Source organism: Phocoena sinus, chromosome 15 (assembly GCF_008692025.1).
Source record: "Phocoena sinus isolate mPhoSin1 chromosome 15, mPhoSin1.pri, whole genome shotgun sequence".
Taxonomy (NCBI): domain Eukaryota; kingdom Metazoa; phylum Chordata; class Mammalia; order Artiodactyla; family Phocoenidae; genus Phocoena; species Phocoena sinus.
The window spans coordinates 16,852,647-16,866,902 of record NC_045777.1 but is presented as its reverse complement, the minus strand read 5'-3'; the positions used below and the strand labels follow the sequence as shown (position 1 = coordinate 16,866,902).

The 14,256-nt window shown below is 46.4% G+C and overlaps 1 non-coding gene across 1 annotated transcript; it reads left to right on the top strand.

The window, feature by feature from the left end:
- The first annotated feature begins 13,513 nt into the window (after positions 1-13,513).
- Positions 13,514-13,585, top strand: TRNAA-UGC. The gene has a single exon. It is a non-coding gene; the product is annotated as a tRNA-Ala (tRNA).
- The last annotated feature ends 671 nt before the right edge of the window (positions 13,586-14,256 follow it).

Here is a 14,256-nt window from a genome sequence, read left to right as displayed (position 1 = left end):
ATTAAAAAGTTCACAAATAACAAGTGCTGGAGAGGGTGTGGAAGAAAGGGAACCCTCATACACTGTTGGTGGGAATGTAAGTTGGTACAGCCACTATGGAAAATAGTGTGAAGCTTCCTCAGAAAACTAAAAATAGAATTATCATATGATCCAGCAATCCCACTCCTGGGCATATATCCAGACAAAACTATAATTCAAAAAGATACATGTACCCTTATGTTCATAGCAGCACTATTCACAATAGCCAAGACATGGAAACAACCTAAGTGTCCACTGACAGATGAATGGATAAAGAAGATGTGGTACATGTATACAATGGAATACTATTCGGCCATAAAAAAATAACAAAATAATGCCATTTGCAGCAACACAGATGCAACTAGAAATTACCATACTATGTGAAGTAAGTCAGAAAGAGAAAGACAACTACCATATGATATCACTTATATGTGGAATCTAAAATATGGCACAAATGAACCAATCTACAAGACAGAAACAGACTCACAGACATAGGGATCAGACCTGTGGTTGCCAAACAGTGGGGAGAGGGATGGACTGGGAATTTGGGGTAGGTAGATGCAACTTATTACATTTAGAATGGATAAACAAGGTCCTACTGTATAACACAGGGAACTATATCCAATATCCTGGGATAAACCGTAATGGAAAAGAATGTATATATGTGTGTAACTGAGTCACTTTGTGTACAACAGAAATTAACACATTGTAAATCAACTATACTTCAAGTTAAAAAAATTTTTTTAAATGTTGTTTTCTTTTAATAGAAAACAGTGGGAGGAGGGTCCCATTTCTTTATCTCACACCTCCCCTGGCTGCACAGTACATTATGGACATAAATTTAGTATAAATGATTACTATGTACCAGCCAGGGCTCGATTGAGTTTGTTTCTCATCATTTCCAGCTTTTTGCCATGTAATTATTACAAAGTATGTTTCCTTTTGAAATTAGTGGCTGAGCTCTATTTGTTCATGATCCCCCCACACACAATGTCATCAATGAATTTTGTGCAGCGGGATGAAAATCTTTGCAATAAAAGACATGTGCAAGCTTCAGCTGGTAGGTGAGCCCCCAGCTAACAGAAAGCTGTGGACGGAAGGAAGAGAAGCCCATGAGGAGCCCATGATCAGAGGACTCTGCTTCTACCCACCAGAGAGCTGGAGAGACTCTCTTAAGGACTGTGATCCACCCCACACACGCCTGGATCATCTCTGCCGCCTCCTTTTGGCTTTCTCCATAGTAGCTCTCATAAGCTCTAATTGTCTCATTTATCGCTTGGAAACAGGAGTTTCTTGGCCCATTTAGGGCTCCCTATTAGGCAAGTGGCTGTGGATATCTGCTGACCACTAGTCCATTTGGAGAGGGATTTGGGGAGCAGGGTTCACCTTGCAGGGGATAACCAGCTACAGCCAAGCAAGACCTTCTACTGCCCCACGTTAACCATATTCTATCTTATCCTCCGATGTTACTGCCGTCAGTTCCTTCCAGGGACCTCGCAGGGGACAGCTCAGCATGTCCCTGGACGCCCTCTGCCATAGCCACCCACCCTCAACTGCTCTTAAACACCCCAAGACCACATCAATTAGCCCCAGACAATTATCAGTTATCTGGGACTGTCTTGAGCTCACATTTTTATGTCAAGATGAATTTGGATTCTGAAGTTGATCTCCTTATTGTGAGGGTTTTATGAGGGAAAGATTAAATCGTCCTCTGATGTGTGCTTCATTAGGCCCCAAATCCTTGAAGAGTCATTAAAGCACCTTCTCACTGAAATGCTCTCCATCTCAGCTTGATGGATATTGGCAGGAATAATCTCTCCATTATTTGGGAAGCTCTACTGGATGGGAAGCTCTGCTGGATGTGATTTTGCGCAGTCCTTTAAGCCTGCCCCTTCTGCAGCTGGTGACCCCCAAAATCCATGAGTGTGACAACCCCAGAGGCTGATCCTGTTCTGTTTTTCCCAGGAAGAGACATCTCCTACCCCTCCCCTAAGGGGATGGATTAGCCCTGCGTCAACTCCACTCTCACCAGGAGCCCACAGCTGCAGATCCCGTCCGTGAGCTGGGTAGGGGTGTCAGTCCATGGTCAGGGCACAGCTATGGCAGGATCATGGCTCAGTCTGGAAGCAGGGTCAGGGCCCAGTCTGGGACGAGGACCAAGACTCAGACTATTATCAGAATCAAGGCAAAGTCTGGAAGCAGCGTCAGAGTTGTGTCTGGGTATAGAATCGAGATCCGGTCTATAACCAGAATCAGGGCTCAGTCTGTGGCCAGGGTCAGGGCCTAGCCTGTGACCTGGTTACCAGCCCAGTCTATGGCCAAGGGGTCACTGATGGACCCTGTCCTGGCATCAACCCCACCTCAGCTCAGGGAACTAGGATCTGGCACCTTGCTTGAGCACTGCTGGTCTCAAATAACAGACAGACTTGTTCCCAGCCAAGTTGTGCCAGCAGCCACTGAGAGACTCAAGCTACTTCAGGTGAGAGGAAGCGGGCAGGAGTGTCTGCAGGTGAGGGTCTGGATTAGCAATGGGGTGAGGAGAAGCTGGGGCAGAACGGTGAGAGGTCTGGACTGGCGGCAGGAGAAGCCAGTGTCACCGGGGCCTCAGCCTCAGAAATCCAAGGCAAAGGGATCCCGCATCATTCCAACCCTTTCCCAGCAAAACTTACCACTTGCTCAGCTTTCTGATTTCAGCAGCAAAAGAGCCAGAGTCTTCGGAGGAGGATCCAGGGCGATGCCATGTTTCCCTCCCATCATGGCTGAGGGAGGGAGAGAAGTGAGGTCGTTCTGCTTAGTATGAAGCAGGCCGGATATATGCTGGGTGACCTTCAACAAAGCACTCTTCCTCTCTGGGCTTCAGGAAACTCTTCTACAAAAGGAGGAGCTGGAATGGCTCATCTGCCAGACTTCTTCAGATCAGCCAACTGGGAAAAGGATGAGAACAGAGCACCAGTTAAAGGAAGAGCATTGACGATGTCCCAGGCAAGAGAGAGAGCTTTGTAGGTCTGAGCCCCTGGACTAAGCCTGGTGTGACTGGACACAGAGTGAGAGAGGACAGATGGGGGAGGAGGGCAGAAAGACAGGTAGCAACTAAGCCCGCAGGGCCCGGGTGCAAAGGAAAGGAGTCTGGTTTTTATCCTGCAGGCAATGAAGAACCTTAAAGGGTTTTTAACAGGAGAGTGAACACCGTTGGGTTTGCATTTGAGGATGAGCTGTCTGCTTTCTATATGTAGGACAGATCAGAGGGTATAAAGGTGGAGACAGGGAAAAGACTATGCAGTTGTCTAGGTGAGAGATGCTGAATTAGGGAAGGGGGCAGAAGAAGTGGTGGGAGAGGGACAAATCTGAGAGCAATGTAGTGGGTAGAATCTACAGGACTTGATGACCAGCAAGTACGGGGGAGAGGACGGGGTCAAGGGGAACTGTGGTGAAGTCCAAGGCTCTGGCTTGTACAATAGCTGGAATGTAGTGAAACTCACTGAGATGGGAAGAGCAGAAGAGGAGGATTAGAGGGGAAGATAACAGTGAATTCCAATCTGGACCTGTGGAGTCTAAGATGCCCATGGGACTTCCAAGTGGAGGTGTCCAAGAATGAACTGGGAACGTGGGCCAGGAGTTCAGGTGAGCAAACTGAGCTGAGGACGTAAACTTGGGAGACGTGAGACATTACCAAGGGATAATGTACAGGGAGAGAAGTAAAGGAGACCCAGGATGGAGTCTTGGGACACCCCAACAATTTAAGGAACCAACAGAGGAAGAAAAGTTAGTGAAGAAGCCTGAGAAGGAGTAAGCAGACAGGTGGGGAAAAAACAAGCTTGAAGAGGTGGTGATGTATTGAGAATTGGAGAGAGAATTATATCGAATGTGACCAAGAGACAGGGTATGAGAGCTCAAAGGATTCAGTGGCAATGGAAGTCTTTGGTGATTTCAGAGGGAGCAGTTTCTGGGACCCTTTTGGGGGCAGGAGCCAGACTGAAATGAGTCGAAGAATGAATTGTGGAAGTGGAGACAACTCTTTAGAACCATTTTCTCTGAGGAGGGAAGGTAGGGTCAGAGATGGAGGAAGGCGTAAGGTTGGGGCAGAGAGGTGTGTTCTAAGTAGAAAAAGACTTGGACATGTCTAAATGCTGGTGGGAAGGATCCCTTAGGGGAGAAATTAAAGACACAGGAAAGAGAAGAATTGGGGGAAAGAAAGGGTCACTGGGTATAGGCTATTTACCATCATACAAGGTGCATCCCATACACTTTTAATATTTAATCCTCTCAACCTGCCTGTGGTTTCACATAACCACACTTACTTCCTTCACAAGCTCGTACCAGAGTCAGTAAATTATTTTAATTATTCTTTGGCTTGTTTACTGACTCTCTTTCCCACGGCTCTCTCCAGGGAGTCTATCTTATCTTGATTGATTTTTTAATCGTGGCACTTAACACTACCTGATATCATATTATTTGTTTGTTACTTGCTTTCTGTCTGTCTCCACCCACCAAAAATGGAAACCCCAGGGGATATGGTACTAAGTCTGACTTGTTCTCCACTCCACCCCAGCGCCCAGCATTATCCCCAGCTCATAGCAGGCACACAACAAATAGGTGTGGAATGAACGAATGGAATGAATGAACCATCTAAGAAAGGGTTCTGAGAACTACGAAATACGATTCAAAGTGAAGGACAGGGAGAAGAGCTTAACACTGATCAAACCTGTACCATATACCGCATAGACAGCTTCACCTGAACTTCACGGCAACTTTGGGAGGCAGGAAGTATCGGCCCCTTTGCAGAAATGAAGAAAATGAGCTCCACAGAGATCTGAAATAGTGTCAGAAATAACACCGCTAATATGTGGAGGCATCAGAATCGAAGGCCAGGATGTTTTAATTTTGTTATTTGTTGTTGTTGTTGTTGACTGGTTTGTTTTTCTCAAAAATCTGGGTTTATTTCCTGCCTCCCGTGGCCTCTGGGGATGATCACAGATTCTTCTCCGCACCCGTCCTCAGGACTGCAGGTCCGGAAGGAGCGGCTGACGGAGGCTGGTGTGTGTTCCAGAACCATCCCCCGGCTGCAGGCATGCAGAAGGACCAGTGCCTTCCCCGGGCTGGTGGTGGCTGTGGCTGAGTTGAGGACAGTCACGAGAGAGATCTGAGACAGAACACAGACAGGGCCTGAAGGGTATTGAGAGGTGGAGCAGAGAAACAGCGGGATGTCCAGGCTGGACCCCCAGGTTTCAGTTTCAAGGCGCGGTGTCCAGTGCTGCCGATGGCTGATACCCAGAGAAGAGGAGCAACTGTGGGAAGGGAGGTGGCGTCCGTCTTGGATGGGCCGAGCGGGCGGGGCCTGTGGACATCCAGGGGGTGGTGTCCAGTGTGAAGCTCAGGGGAGTGGCCGAAGCTGGGAGTGGTCAATGGAGCCCTCGTGGTGGATGCTCTTACCGAGGGCAGCAAGGTGAGAGGGAGGGGCTGGGGCAGCCCCAGCATTCCCAGGTGTGGGCACAGAGGGTCTGTGAGCAACGCTCAGAGGAGCAAGGAGTCAGTAAGATGGGAGAACATCCCTTCTGAACTGTGCGGCTATAAGGACAAAAGACAAGACAAATGAGCTTTTCTGTGTGTTCGCTCAACAGAATATTTTACAGCCTCCCTGGATAAACAAGCTGTCATCTACCACCCAACCCTCTATCAACTGAAGCAGCTTGGGGAAAAGATAAGACTGTGGGTTTGGATACTCGCAGCTGCTGGTGCCTAATTACTACACAAGCAAAACAAACCCAGAGAGTTGTAGGCAAAGAGGGACTTGTTGGCTGCCTGGAGAGGAGAGTCATTTCCCCGCTCCCTGGGGAGGGATGGAAGACAAGCACTGACATATGTTGAGCTCCTACTGTGTGCCAGACAGTCGGCACATGCCATCTTACCTAATACAGTGTAAGGGTATCATCCCCTTTTGGCAAATGAGGAAACAGAGGCTCAGGGAGGCCAAGTTAAAGGAAGCACACCAGGGTCTTCCCGCTGCACTTCACTGCCTCCCTGGACAAGGTCCAGGTTTGTTTCCTCTCTGTTTCCCCAGTCTTGCAGAGTGACGTCCAAATGCTGTGGTCACGATTTTGCAGCTCTGCTGAGTGTTTTTTGCACGAGACGTCCGTTCGTAAGAGAGGAACCTGTTGGGCTCAGCAGCAGGGCAACAGCTACAAAGGAAACTGCTATTGAGAGCATGGACTTGAGCTCTCAGAATTGTGGTATATTCAGAACAGATTGACAGAGAGGATAATTCCAAGGGAATCCATGTGCACGTTTCCTCCTACCCTGTTCCACGTGTGTCTGTCCAAGGTGGAATCGGGAAGAGGGAAAGGAGGTGAGGGAGGTTGTAGAGGAACTGGACTGCCCCTCAAGGAGATGTCAGCAGTCTTCTGGCTCAGGGGACAGGGCAGCTGATTCCTCCTATTCCCTCCTCTTCCTGACCTTGGAGATGGGGAAATGGGGCCCAGAGAAGATAAGTGACCAGACTGTGACCAGATTAGATCCCAAGTGCCTTGCCTCCTAGTCCACAGTGCCCTTCCCAAGATAACATGCAAGTTCATAAGAGGCCAAGAAATCCATCTATAAGGAAAATTTATATACGAATTACTTGTATGATTTAAATTAACTTATTTTTTCCTTTAAAAAAGAATTCTGATATATATCTTCCAATACAAATGGGCAAAGACCACATCTCTATATAAAGAGAGATGTCTATACATTTCTACATAAAGAGAACAATAGCCAAAGAACAACCAGAATGTTTCTAGTACTGTCTTTTATCATGAATTTGTACAACTGTACACCACATTCCAGCCACACAGGCCCTTGAAGCCCCCAACCTGGTTCCTGCCTCAGGACTTTTTCCCTCACTATTCCCTCTGCCCAGGACACACGTCTCTAGGCTTTCAGAGCTAGATTTCTCTTGTTAATGAGATCTCAATTCATATGTCATCTCCTCTGAGAGGCCTTCCCGGACTACCCTTCCTCAAGTAACCATACCATCACTCCCCATTAACAGTGGATCTCAAACTTGAGCATGCATCAGATTCACCTGGAAGGCTCAAACTACAGATTTCTGGAACCCACTGCCAGAGTTTGTGATTCAGCAGGCCTGGGGTGGATCCTGAGAATTTACATTCTCACAGGTTTCCAGGTGTGCTAGTGCTATTAGCCCAGAAACAACACATTGGTAGCTACTGCTCTATTTAACATCACCCTGTTCTTTTATTGTCTTCATAGTGTTTATCATAGTCTGAAAGAATCTTGGTAATCTATTCGGTTACTTTACTATGATCTGCCTTTCATACTGATTGGATGCTCCTGAGAGCACAGTATCTGTCTATCTTGTTCACTGCAGTATCCCCAGGACCCAGAACAGAATCAAGTATATATGATAGATGTTCAATGAGTATTTGTTGAATAAATGGATTTGCAAATGGGTAGATGGATGAATGGATGATAGATGGTGAATGGGTGGATGGGTGATGGGTGATGGGTGATGGATGATGGATAGATGGACGATAGGTAAATGATGGATACATAGGGTAGGTGGATGGAAGGATAATGGATGGATGCTCACCTCAGCCTCTGGATTCCTACCTCTGTACATGCCATCTTTTTTCCACACCAAGTTTATCCACAGGTAAAAGCAAATCCAATCTTCAATTTCCAAAATCCCACAGATGAAAGCAAGAATATAGAACATTTTGCCAAGGGTGTTGGAAAGCCATGGCCATGAGACACATATTACAAAATGTCAACTGACTTAAATCTGCACATAAGCACAGATGCTCTTAAAAGCCATTTTAGCTACCCCATCACCCCAAGTGGTCCCTAGCCTTCTGCCATCTTGAAGTCGGCTCTCTCCTATACATTTTCCTCCTCTTCCTTCTCCTCCTGGCTTCTCTTTTCCTCCTTCTCAAAGATCTGAAACATAATAGTTCTCATTTTCCCATATGGAACAGCTTAACCATGATTTTTTTCATTGTTTGAGGATCCCAAGAAGACCAGTACACCTTCTCTGTATTTAAAAGTTCCTGCGTCTTTGAGACTCAGACAAGTTATACCTGCCTCTCTCCACCATTGTTGTACCTCCTGGAAACTCTCCTTCATTCAATGACGTCTTCGATCCCAACTTACTGACGTCATCCTGAATGATTTCAGGTCAACTGCTGATAGCCACATGGGAGGAGGAGGTAAGAGGTGTGGTGAGAGTGGGGAAAGCTTTAAAATTAAATAATTGATGCAAGTCGTGGAGGAATGAGTTGGCTAGAGAAACACATGTCCAGCTCTGGAAACTCCAGTTGAGTTGATGATAGATATGTCAAGAAATGGAGAATCCAAGATGTGAAGAGTCATTCAAGTACTTTCTTCTCTAATCTCTTAATCAACTTTGTTAGTTTCCAAATTGCTGGTGTAACAAATTACAAATTTAGTGGCTTAAAACAACACAAATGTATTATTCTTATAGTTCTGGACATGAGAAGTCCAAAGTGAGTCAGCAAGGCTGACTGGAGGCTCCAGGGGAGAATCTCTTTTCTTGCCTTTTGCAACTTGGGGATGCCACCTGCATTCCTTGGCTCATGGACCCTTTTGGTTAAGACATGGATATCTCTGGGAGCGGGCATTATTCTACCAGTCACCCATTGGGAGGGTCACTTCCTGAACTTTATCATCATCTGAGACTGCTTTCTCCAAACTCACTAATCCATGCACCCCATTCCCCCTGAATCCTCCCCTCCACCCGGCTTGCCCACCCAAGCATCCCACTGCAACCATTCTTCAATCTCATCAGGACTTCCAGTCCATCCACCTCTCCTCGTCTCCCGTCCGTGAGCCCCTCCTGCCTTCCCTTTCCTCACTTCATCAGCTGGACCCTATGATCTATCATTACTTGGCTGCCTAACTCATCTCTCTGTCACATCGATTGGCAATAATGCAATCCTGAATGAAATAACCATCTTCTTCCTCCATGCTGTCACTGGGGAACCCCAGCTGGGCAAAACCACACAACCGTAACATGTAAATCTTCAGCGTCCAACGCCAACTTCACCATGAAGGCAAGGAGAAGCCAATGGAGGGATTTAAGCTTAGAAGTAAACAAATCAGATTTATATTGAAAGATCATTTCTGCAGCAGTGTGGAGAAAGGATGAGAGGAAGGAAGTAGAGAGATGAAGGATACACCCTCTTCACCACAACACCACAGCTTATTCTCAATATTTCACCATCAGCATTCTACTCCTTCCTTATCTCTAACGTTCATACAATCCCTCATGTCATTTGTATACATGGCTGTCTCCTTGGCTACATAGGCAAGAAGTTTAGGCGGAGGATTCAAGTTCAAATTTAATCTCTTCACTGGAGATTATCATACTAAGTGAAGTAAGTCAGACTGAGAAAGACAAATATCATATGATACCATGTATATGCGGAATCTAAAAAAAAGAAAGATAAAGTTAACTTATTTACAAAACAGAAACAGATTTACAGACTTAGAGAACAAACTTATGGTTACTGAGGGGAAAAGTGGGGGGCGGGGATAGATTGGAAGTTTGGGATTGACATGTACACACTGCTATATTTAAAATAGATAACCAACAAGGACCTACTATATAGCACAGGGAACACTGCTCAATATTCTGTAAGAACCCAAATGGGAAAAGAATTTGAAGAAGAATAGATACATGTGTATGTAAAATAAAATAAAATCCGAAAAAACAAAATTTAGTCTCTTCACTGATAAGCTGTGTGAATTTGGTCAAGTTGCTTAACCTCTCTGAGCTTCAATTTCCTGCACACTCAGGAAAAATATTGAATGGATAATACCTGTGATCAATAGCATTATAACATTCATCCAAAAAAAAGCCTTGCAAACTATTTAACACCCTATAAATATTACTTATTATCATTATCCCTAGTTTATAACTCCTTTGAGAATAGGGGTCATACTTTCTCTGTGTTTTCATCCATCCCTCCCAATGCCTCACACACTGGAAGCAGTCTATAAATGCCTTAAGAGATTTTTTTAAACAGCTATTGCCTATCACACTAGTGATCATTTAAAGAGGCAGTAAAACATTACCAAGACTGCCCTTTTAAACCTTCTCTTTCTCCCTCCATGATGATCTTTGCTCTGGTTTGATTTTCTCTGTTCTGAGATATCCACTCTGACCCACATGCAGAAATTAGTCTATTTACAGAGAGGCACCGGCCTCCTGATGCCACAGCCCAGATGACCAAACAGTGAAGTGTTAGAAGGCCCTGGCGAAACATCAGGATCTTGAGAATTTCTTTTTGATGCATTCAACAGGCTAATCCAGTGCCTCTTTGTTCAGACAGTTTGGTTTATGCTACTCTTCTGAGATTGTTGTCCTTAATTACTTTTGAAACCGGGCTTCCTCTCAGAGCCATCTGGTATCCCATGTCCCTGAAGTGACCCCCTTTTCCCAGCATAGGCAGAAGCAATCACTCACATATCTAGGCTCAAATATTGCCTCGGGATTACTTGTTAATTTTAAAAGACACTGAGGCACCTGGCCAAGGAAGCTGTCACAATCTGTAACAAAGGGCCCTAAAGGATGGGTTGTTTGCTATTTTGTGGGGAGGAAGAAGCAAATAGAACTAAGCCGATCCCCACCCCAGGAATAAATCTCACGCAGCTTTGAGGCTTTTTGGACCTGCTGAGTGATACTAGGTCTAGAAAATTCACCTCTGGGCCTCCAGGAGCTCAGCTTTCACAGTCATCACTTAGGAGGGCACTACAGCTGTATTGTACTGGTTTGTTGCCATGGTGGTCAGAACAGTTTGGGGGGGGGGGGTGAGGGGACACACCTAGAGAGTATAACAAAGCTCATGAGAATGGCAAAGGTCACCTTCTCTCATCCAGGAGCAGCATCAGCAAAAGTGGAACATCCCTATGAGAAACTTCGGGGGTCCTAGAAGCCTGTGCATCTCTTTGGGAATGTCTTGTCATGTCTCATGCTTTGTATAACTGGCTTCTCTCCCTGAAATTTAAATCTTGAACAGAGAGATAAAGAAACTGCAAAAATATGGGAGTCCATTCCATCTGACCCTGTTCTGCTTCCTACCCTCAGGAGCTGCCTTGATTCTTACACCTTGTTCTCCAGCCTCCATCCATCTGGAGGGCTCCAACAGCCTCCCTTCTGTGAGAAGTAGCCAGAGCTGTTTTCTGAACCTCATAATCCAGTCCTTGGGGAATGTGTAGATGGTTTAAACATCCAGAAAAGAGGATGACTCCTTGAACATATTTGCCCCAAATGATGTGGGACTGGACTGCTTCCCCTCTCCCTCTGCAGCAGATATGCCCTTGGTGGAGAATACACGCTCTCTATCCCAGATCCCTAGCGGCAGGACAGAAGTTGCTGGTAGAGCTTCGAGCTCAAGGATCTTTGCCTGCCAAGAGGATCTTCAGTCCTACTGTCACCTGTTCGCATAGTGAGCAAGAAGTGACTCTCAGAGGTAGAACCATTTGCCAAGAGAAATTCATGGTCTTTAGCTATCCCTGAAGGAATAATGTCTACCCTGCACCATTGAGATGTGAATTCCTGGAGGATGGAAAAATGCAACTCTCACCCACAACCTGGAACAACTACTCTTGCCCGAAGTTCTTTCTATCCACCTCAAGGGGCATCACAAAATCCCTTTAACTGTGTTTAATTTAATATATGTGGAAGCAGATCTGAACTCTCCAGCTCCACACTTCTCGTACCCTGGTAGAGAGCCTACAGCTTCCTTAATGAGCTCTGAGTTGGAGTCCAGTCCTTCCCCCAGCAGAGAGCCCAGGGGTTCCCCAGGAGGCCCAGAGGTTCCCGAGGCATTCTGCACACTTCCGCTTAGGGCACTGTATCAGTCAGGGTGGGATAACTGATGTAAGAAACAACCCCCAAATCTCAGCGGCGTAACACAATAAGGTTTGTCCTTCACATCACAGTACAACCCAGGTCATTTGGAGATGTGGAAATTTCTACTCTCTGCAGTCATTCAGAGACCCAAGTCCTTTCCATCCTGTGGCTCCACGCTTGTCTCAGTGCTTGGAGTTCTCTCCATTTATCCAGTGGATGGTGAAAGAGAGAGTGTATTGAGAATTGCAGAGGAGATTATTATGGGCCATGCTGGGAATCGTGCTACATTGCTTCTGCCCACATTCCATTGGTCAGAACTCAGTCACATGGTCTCACCTAACTGCAAGGGAGCCTGGGAAATGTAGTCTAGCTTCATGCCCAGGAAGAAAAGGAATGGGGCTTGGTAAACAAAGAAATGCCACTGATCCTTAAAGTTTGTGTTGTCACGGATTAGGGTCTGCCTCCCCTGGGCTGTGAGCTCCTCCAAAGAAGGAACTGCATTCAGATTTGCTTCTCTGAGTCATGAGCTCCAGGTTGCAAACCCAGGCTGGGTGGTCCAGAAGGTGGCATCCCAGAGGTGGACATCACAGCTGAGCACACCAGCACTAAGCTGCCAGGCACCTGGCAAAGACGGGCAGATCAGGACCAAGGCCACCAGTTAGGAGCCTGACAACCACAGCAGACCCTGAAGGCTTAGGGCAGAGACAGGAAGAGAGCCTAGAAGAACCCTAAGCCAAGGAAACAGCCTTCAATGGCAGCAGGGAGAGTTCTGGGAAGGGCACCAACCAAGCTTGGATTTAGGGTTTATAAAGAACTATCTCACTCATCAATATATTAACCTTCACCACAAAAGAGGTCGGGCCTTAATGTACCTACTTTACAGATACGGGAATAGAGGGATTTTCCCCCCAAGTCTCCTGCCTAAGCAACGACATGAACCTACCAGACTATTCTTTATGTTACTAATCCATGAACATTCCAGGACACATCGCTGTGGAGACTTCTGGGGAGCTGGGGAGGCCCCTGTCTCTCTCTCTCCGGAAGTGCTCTGTGCTGTGTCCTGCTTCATGTAACTGGGTGACCAAATATGCCTGGCAATGAGTTACATCACCCAGATGTGTTTGAGGGATCTGTCTCTAGTTTTCAGAATATTTTACATCATTGACTACATTTTAAAATCAAGAAATTTTACCTAATGGGGAGTCCTGGCTTTTCTTTTTTAAAAAGTCAGGAGGTCCACAACCACCATGGGTCAAATTCCCACAAGGTGACGATCACTCAAAGCTGAGTAACAGCTGTGCCATTGACAGGACATGTGTCTTTCATGTCCCCACAACTCCCACCTTCTGATTTTTCTCTTTTCTGAACTGTGTTACTCATTTCACCCTCCCCCTGGCTCTTGTAGGCATTTGAGTTTATAATCTTGGTCCTGTGCATTTTCAAGGCTTCAATCACTTATTCCCTCCATCATCCATTCAGTCCGTCAGCAGGTGTTTGCTGAGTGGTTGTTCTGGGCCAGGTTTGTGCTAGGCAGTGGGCATGGAAACAAGATATGGCCCTGCCCTCAGAGAGCTCATAGTCTAGAGAGAAAGACAAATACAGAGACACAACATTGCAGGGAATTCCCTGGTGGTCCAGTGGTTAGGACTCTGCACTTGCACTGCTGGGGCCAGGGTTCAATCCCCGGTCTGGGAACTAAGATCCTGCAAGCCGCGCAGCGCGGCCAGGAAAAAAAAACAAAACACAACATTGCAAACAGGGGATGTTCTATGGATCCCAGATGTTTAAGCTTGTGCAGATACCCTCGGTGCATGACCCACATTCCCTTGGGGACTCACCAGTCCCAGACAAGGGGATGGCTTCCTACTACAAGCCCCTGCAACTCCCCGCTTAGTGGCCTTTGCATGCAGGCTGGAAATACTGAAGAATACATGTCCCCAGGAACAGCCCTCAAATGACTGACCTGAGTTGCTGGATAAACAACCCAGCTCCCTCCCCCTCAGGGGGGATGACCGTGATGTGGGTTCTACATTACCTACCAGAAGTTCCCCAACAGCCAATGCATTAACTTGCTCATTAAGGCACCTTATACTTTCCCTTCCCTGTGCCACTACCCTGGTCCCCTACCGTCACTTCCTCAGATCACTTCCCAGGGAAATCACATGCATTCACACCCTTAGCTGCTTCTGGGGGAGCCCATTCTGAGCCGTGTGCCCATAAACAAATGGGGTGCACAGCCCTTACAGCCTTTCAGAATCCACTGACCTCAAATGGAAATTGACTGTCAATTAGTCTGGAATGGGATAAACCCAAACAATTCATCAGCTTTCCTTTAAAGATAATCATTGCAGTAATCATGCTAAAAA